The following is a 7,441-nucleotide window of genomic DNA, read 5'->3' as shown; positions in this document are numbered from 1 at the left end:
ATCTCATAGTTGTTTTAATTTGCATCTCTCTTAGGGCTAGGGATTTTGAGCATTTCTTCATGTGTTTGTTAGCCATCTGAATGTCGTCTTCGGTGAAGTGACTAGCTTCTCTTTCACTGGCATTGACTTCTGGAAGAAATGAGGTCAATTGTCCTACAGAATGTTTTACTTTAAAGTGATCTTCAAAGTGTTTTCTAAAACGGGTTTTATTAATTGTTGCAAAGAAATGGAAACATAAAAATCTTTATGGTAATTGGAAAGTAAAACTCTTCTTCAAATCTTACTCCTGGAGATGTTGTTGTTGTTCAGTGTCATCAAATCGAGTATCATAGCAACCCTATGAACAGAAGATATGAACCCTGTTCTAGAACTGTCGTCACCCCTAGAGATAAGAACTCTAAAAGAACTCACTGCCATTCAGTTTCCAAGGCTGTAAATACTAGAGAAAACTTCCCATCTTTCTTCTTCTCCCAGTGGCTCAAGACCTGAGTCTGTTAGTTAGTGGGGTGGCATGCTATGGATGATGCTGTCAGAGCATCATCCTCTGAAAGGTACGCTGACCATAGAAAGACGGGCAGTCTCCTCTCATTAAGATTTACACCTTTGCAAATTGGTGGAAGATAACCATTCATGACTTGGGTTTACTACCTGAGATGGTCATTGTTAATTATCTGAAATACATTCAACAGATTATCATCCTCTATTTTAGAAAGAATGTTATTTCTCAGTTATTTAGCAGTGAGAATGCAATGTAATTACTCATATGTAAGAGACTAATAACAGGCAAAAGGCTTGTGTGTAAATGTTGTTGTTAGGTGCCATTGAATTGGCTGCGATTTATAATGACCCTGTAAATGAAATTTCTGAACCCTGTCCAATTCCGTTCTCTTCATCTCTGCTACACTTGAGCCCAAATTATTAAGGTCACTGTATCAATCCATCTCATTGAGGGTCTTCCCCTCCTTTACTGATCTTCTACTTTTCCGAGCATAATGCCCTTTTCAAAAGAGAGGCCCCTCCATATCTAAGATACGTGAGATCAAGTTTTACCATCCTTCACGCTAAAGAGCACCCTGGCTGCACTCTCTCGAAGACATATTAGTTTTTTTCTCTTGGCAGTCCATGGGACATTTTGTACTCTTCTCTAGCATTATTAACTTGAATGCATCGATAATCTTTTTTTTTTCTTTTCAGTCATATTTAGTCACTGTCCAACTCTGAGATGCATAGGAAGTCATTGAAAGACCATGGCTTGGATCAGGTGAACCTTAGTCTTTAAACTTATATCCTTGCTGTTCAGCACTTTGGAGAGGTCCTTGACTGCAGACTTTCCCAGTGCAACACATCTTTTGATTTCTCACTCCTGGTATGAAGGTTACTTATTGTAGATAGAAATGAGAGGGAATTATTAGCAATTTCTATATTTTTTTCATCTACCACTATGTTGCCCATTGATTCCATGGTGAAGATTTTATTTTCTTGATGTTGAGTTGTAATCCATATTGAAGGCTTGAATCCATATTGTAGTTCTTGATCTTCTGCAAGAAATGCTTGAAGTCCCCCTCTGTTTCAGCAAGCAAGGTGGTGTCATCTGAATAATGCAGGTTGTTGAGCCTCCTATCCTGATGCCACATTCATCCTCATAAAGTCCAGCTTCTCAAAGGATTTGCTCAGCATAGAGATTGAACCTATATGTGAATTGTTGTTGTGTGCCATTGAGTCTGACTGGACTCAGAGCTGACCCTGAAGAGGGTTTTTAGAGGTGGTAAATTGCACAGGAGAAGACTGTCAAGTCTTGATAATAGTTGTCCTTCTTCTAACTCCTGTGATGATCATTCAGCTATATATCAATTTACAATCTCTGGTTTCCACTCTAACAACATAAAAATGTGTTCTTTTTTTATGATCCAGCTGAGCAGTCATTTTCACTTTGTGACAACACCTCCTCTGTGCCATCTCTGTCCTTAAATAAAAAAGATTTGCTTTTTAGTCAAGCAAGCTCTGTGATTTTACTCTATGAAGTCATTACAACTCTTTTTGTGGAGAAAGAAAAAAAAGACTTTGTATTCATTCAGTAATATTTTGCATAGTGTCCTAACCCATAGCCAACTTAGCCATTGTTAGAAAGTACTGGGGCAGGAGAGACAACCTCCCTTAATGTTTTAAGATAATCAAACCCAGGAAGAGGTAAAGAGTATCTAAGTGGGAAAGAACAGACACAGAATTTGAACAACTGAGTAAAGCACACAGGGCCCATCCTGCCAGAGCTTTGGGATCTATCAGATCGGAAGAGACATGGCAGGATTGATGAGTCTGTCGTGCAGATGCAAGTGGGAAAGACCCATTATTCTGCTGGATCTCAGACTGGGAGTTAGTATCTTAGTAGTGATACTCATTACTCATTGCTGTTGAGTTAGAGCTGACTCATAGCTGGCCTTCCAGCAGGTTTTCAGGAGGTTGTACATAAGAGGTACCCCCTCTGGGTTTGCAGAGCAGCTCTTTATGGGCCATACCTCTAGAGCTCCCAATATCTAACAAGGGTATTTTCCCCCAACTCTCTGATCCTTTGGAACATCTAAGCCTTCTCAACTCCTTTTCTATTCTAGAAGGAGAGAGATATGGGTCAGTCAGTACAGACCATGTTCTCCCCAAGTGTGTAATGTGTAGATTAAAAAGCCAACCCAACACAACCTAGTGATTCTTTTTTTTTTTTTAATGTGTGTACCGTCAAATCTGGTGGATTTGAACTGCGCACCTCTGGGATTGCAGTGCAGTTTCCTGCCACTAAGCCACCAGAGCTTGCCAACAACCTAGTGATTCTAATGTGCATGTTAACTGAAGCATCACACATACTATGGAGTTCCTGGTTTTGGTTTTTTTTTGTTTTGTTTTTTAGTTTTATTGTGATTTATCCATTCATTGTTGCACATTTTCCTTGCTACCCCCAGTTCACTTTTTTATTGAAAATATTCATTCATTGTTGTATAATTTCCTCCCCCACCCATACACTTTGTTATGCATCTCTTATTCTGGACTATTATCATAAAAATAATGCCTAATCATATATTCCTTTTAAATAGTTCTTTCCTTCACCGGTTTCAATGAGTGTTCATTATTTATCCCCTCTTTTCTTAGTTTACCTCCTAATCTCCATTTCAGTCCTGTTTTTATAACAGTGGTGTTATGCAGTATTTGTCATTTTGTTATTGATATTTTTAATTTCTTAACGTTGACTCCTGCAGTTTTAATTTCAAGACAATTGATTCCCAAAGCCAGGTGGAAGCTATGATTTTTAGTCTTTAATATCTGAGGAAGGTCTTCTCTTGCCTTTCTATTAGGAAAACCTATTGACTAGTTTTAATATTTTTTTTTATAACATTTCTGCTCAAAATTTAATAGATGCTACTTCATTGTCTTTTGGAACTTAGAGCTACAGAGCACAGAGAGATATGTGTGAATTTGGCATGTTTTGGTTTTACTCTTACTTGTAGGGTGAATGTCTTGACTGAAGAGGTGGCCTTTCCTTGTGGGGGGTAGCTTTTCTGGGGTTTTAATGGAATGCCTGTGGTTTTTACCAAGTCTCTCCAACCTGGTAAGTTTTAAATTTCTAAACACTACCTCTTGCAGCTGGCAGCTGTTGAAATATCAACTCAGCCCTTTGATCTTTATGGCTGTTTTTTCCCCTCTTTGATTCTTTGTACTCTTGTCCCACACATGCACAGTTCAGGACTTAGCCAGTGATTAGGGGATTTTATGAGCAGATGTTGAGTTTCATCCTCTGTGGATTCCTGCATTGCTCTCCTCACCCTGCTTCCTTTAAAGATTCAGATGCTTCAGCATCCTTGATCTTTCTCCTCTGACTCTGTAGTGAATAAAACTTCAGGCTTTTTGTTCAGACTTTATCTGCCATGAAAAGCAGCTTGGGAAATGCACTGCAGATACGACACCCTCTGTTTAGTGACCCAGTGGGTAGAGAGCTGTACTGTCATCTTAAAGGTAGGTGGTTTGAGTCCAATAGCTTCCCAGAGGAGAAGGATAGGCAGTTTCCTCTCTCATGATTTACAGCCTCTGAAAACTCGCGGGAGGGTCAGGTGTGAGTCAGTTATGACTCAACGGCACATAACAATAACTGGCCACCCAAATCCTTGTGACCAACTACAATGTCCTATATAACGTGACTTTACTTGTTCTCTCTGTCTTCATTTTCAATTAGCTTCCATTTTAATCACTGTTCTTTTTTTTTTTTAATTTAGGTTGTTTATTTTTCATTTCAATGAACATCTACAGAGATTTTGGGATTCCATTCATTCATTGTTGCACCCTTCTCCCCGCACAAACCCCTCCCCCCCATTTGCTCCTCTCCCTGAAAAGCAAAAGAAAAACTCCCTCATTGGTACACAATCCCCACCCCCGCACCTTCCCAAACCCCACCCCCTACCCCCAAATATAATCCACTCTGAAACCCTCATTGCATACTCTTACGATAAAAATAATGCCCTAAAATATAATACTTTTAGACTGTTCTCTCCTCCATAGACTTCAATGCCGTAAACATATTTCATCCAGTTTTTCTCAGTCTTACCCCCACCCCAATGCCAGCCTCATTCTACAACAGTGGCACCATATAGCATTTGTCCCTTTGTGACTGAGATACCTCACTCAGCATAATGTCCTCCAGGGTCACCCACTTTGAATAATATTGCATGAGTTCCTTGTTTTTCAATGCAGCATAGTATTTCATTGTGCGAATATACCACAGCTTCTCTACCCATTCGTTTGTTGATGGGCATTTAGGTTGTTTCCAACTCCTTGCTATTGTAAACAAAGCCGCGATAAACATGGGTATACATATATCTACTTGGATGTCATTTATGGTCTCTTTAGGGTATATTCTCACTGTTCTTTTTAAGGAGCCCTAGTGGTAAATTGAGTTGAATGCACGTTTGCTGCTGACAGGTCCTTTATTGAATTTGTTAGCAGTTTCTCAGAAAGAAGAATGTTCCTGTTAAGTTTCCCAGCTTTGCCAATAGGGGGCAATATGACATAAGCTTCTTAACCATAACCAAGCACCTGAGGCAATGAGCTCCTGGTCACGGACCTTTAGATAGTCTTAGGGGACATCAAGGTCAATCAGCATAACAATACACAAGGACAATGTTTTGTACCCTGCCTTGGTGAGAAACTCCTAGAGATTTAAAAGCTTGTGAGTGACCTTCTAAGGTGTAGTCATTGGTCTCTCCCAGTATGAAGGAAGTTATTATTGTGTACCACTGAGTCAAAACCCATTCACAGCTAACCCTACTGTGGATCTTCAGGGCAGCCAATCACACAGCAGGAGATTGCCCGTCTTTCTCAGATAGAGTAGCTGGTGGATTTGAACCACATGCGTTTGAGTTGGCAGTGCAAATGAAGAAAATAAAAGGTGCCTGGATATGTAGTACCAGGGCCCTTGCCATTTTCAACTCCCTTGATGCTGAGGCCAGAACTAGGTGGTCCCCAGCTACTACTGCTATCTGCTTGGTGCAGAACAAAACTCAAGATCCCAGTAATGCCAGGCTCACTGGTCTCACAGAGACTGATGGATGCAGACATTGAGACAGTGATCCTTAGCTGTCTGAACCTGGGACTGAACTCCCCTCTGTGGCACCATCTGCAGCCAAACAACAGGCCAATGTATGTAAGGTGAACACTGGTACTAGTGAGGTCCTCAGGCCATAAAGAAGACAGCCTTACCAGATCATAAGAGCGGCGTTTGTCCAAAGATAAAGCTCAGAGAGTAGTAAGGGAAAAGATGGAAGGATGAATGGAAGCAAAAACCACAGAGAGGGAGTGGGAAAAGTCATGATTCACAGTGGGGTTTGCTGTCAGTGTGGTGAAAGAGAGCTCGGATGAACGACTCACTGTAATCCCAACATGCTCTGTGAACTTTCACTTAATTACAAAAAAGAATTACTGGGTTTGTTTGTTTTTTATCTCAGACATACAATGGAGGCCCATCTCACATCAGAACCGTCCTAATGGTGGTGAGTTAGGTTAAAAATTTGGGTTCTCATCAAACTGACCTTCTTATTCCTGCACCTAACTTTGAGCCTTTTCGTTGAGTGACCTCCGTGCTTGGAAAGGTTTCTGTTAATTTATTTAAAATTTTTGTTTTTTTAACACACCTACTCTTGCATAGTCTTTATGACTTCACCGTTTTCCTTTTTGTCAAGGCTCTTAGAACCGTCTTATTAACTAATTGTCTCCCTTCACAAGTTGTAAGCTCTGTGAAGGCAAGAAGTTTTGTCTGTTGCCTTCATGTCCACATCTTACATTCTGGATCCAGTTCATGTTGAATAAGGCAGTATCCCTAGTGTCACATTACTACCTCAACCCCTTACTACTGCAAAGACACCCAGGGGTGTTCCCACAGGTAGCATGAAACTGACAAAGTTTATCTTGGACTTTAAGAGTTTTGGCCTCCTAAAATTCCTCCTTTGCAATACAGAATTTGATAAAATTTAAAAAATACTTTTTAAATTGTTATCTTAACAAAAGTTTATAGAAAGTTTGGATTTTCATTCATTCACTGTGGCCCATTTTCTTCCCTCCCCCAGTTCACTTTGCAACATACCTCTTGTTCCAGATTGTTGTCATATGAATGTCATTCTATAACAGGAGTGTACACAGTATTCTTTTGTGACTGAGATATTTCACTCAGCATAATGTCTTTCAGACTCACCCATGTTGTATAATTTTTTATGAGTTGTTTTGTTTTCAATACTATGTAATATGCCATTGTGTGAATGTACCATAGTTTTTCTACCCATTCGTTTGCTGATGAGGACTTGGGTTGCTCCCAATAACGCAGCAATAGACATGGGTGTGCATACATCTGTTTGAGTCATGGCTCTGGTCTCTTTAGGGTATATTCCCAGTAGTGGAATTGTTAGGTCAAAAGGTATTCTATTTCCAATATTTTAGAAAATGCCAGACTGTCTTCCATAGTGGTTGTACCATTTATATTCCCACGAGCAGTGAATAAGTGTTCGAATATCTCCACAACCTCGGCAGCACTTGTTTGCTGTCCTGTGGAATTTGGTTTTGTTGCTGGGAATCTGAGGATTTCTACCAACTTTTACAGTCGGAGATCGATCGAACATGCAATCAAGATGCATTGATGAAAAAAAAAGATGCATTGATGATAATGGGTGACTGGAATGCAAAAGTTGGGAACAGAGAAGAAGAATCAGTAGTTGGAAAACATGTACTCAGAGACAGAAATGGAGCTGAAGAGAGAATGATTGAATTTTTCACAATCAATGACTTATTCATCACCAACACGGTTTTTAAGAGACATAAACACAGGTTATACACATGGATCTCACCTGATGGTATGCATAGGAATCAGATCGATTACATCTGTGGAAGGAACCACTGGAGAAGCTCAGTATCAGCTGTG

This window comes from Elephantulus edwardii, unplaced genomic scaffold (genome assembly GCF_000299155.1).
Source record: "Elephantulus edwardii isolate Elephantulus edwardi_28Jun2011 unplaced genomic scaffold, EleEdw1.0 scaffold00041, whole genome shotgun sequence".
Lineage (NCBI taxonomy): Eukaryota > Metazoa > Chordata > Mammalia > Macroscelidea > Macroscelididae > Elephantulus > Elephantulus edwardii.
The sequence above is the reverse complement of the archived record's forward strand: the minus strand, read 5'-3'. Positions refer to the sequence as shown.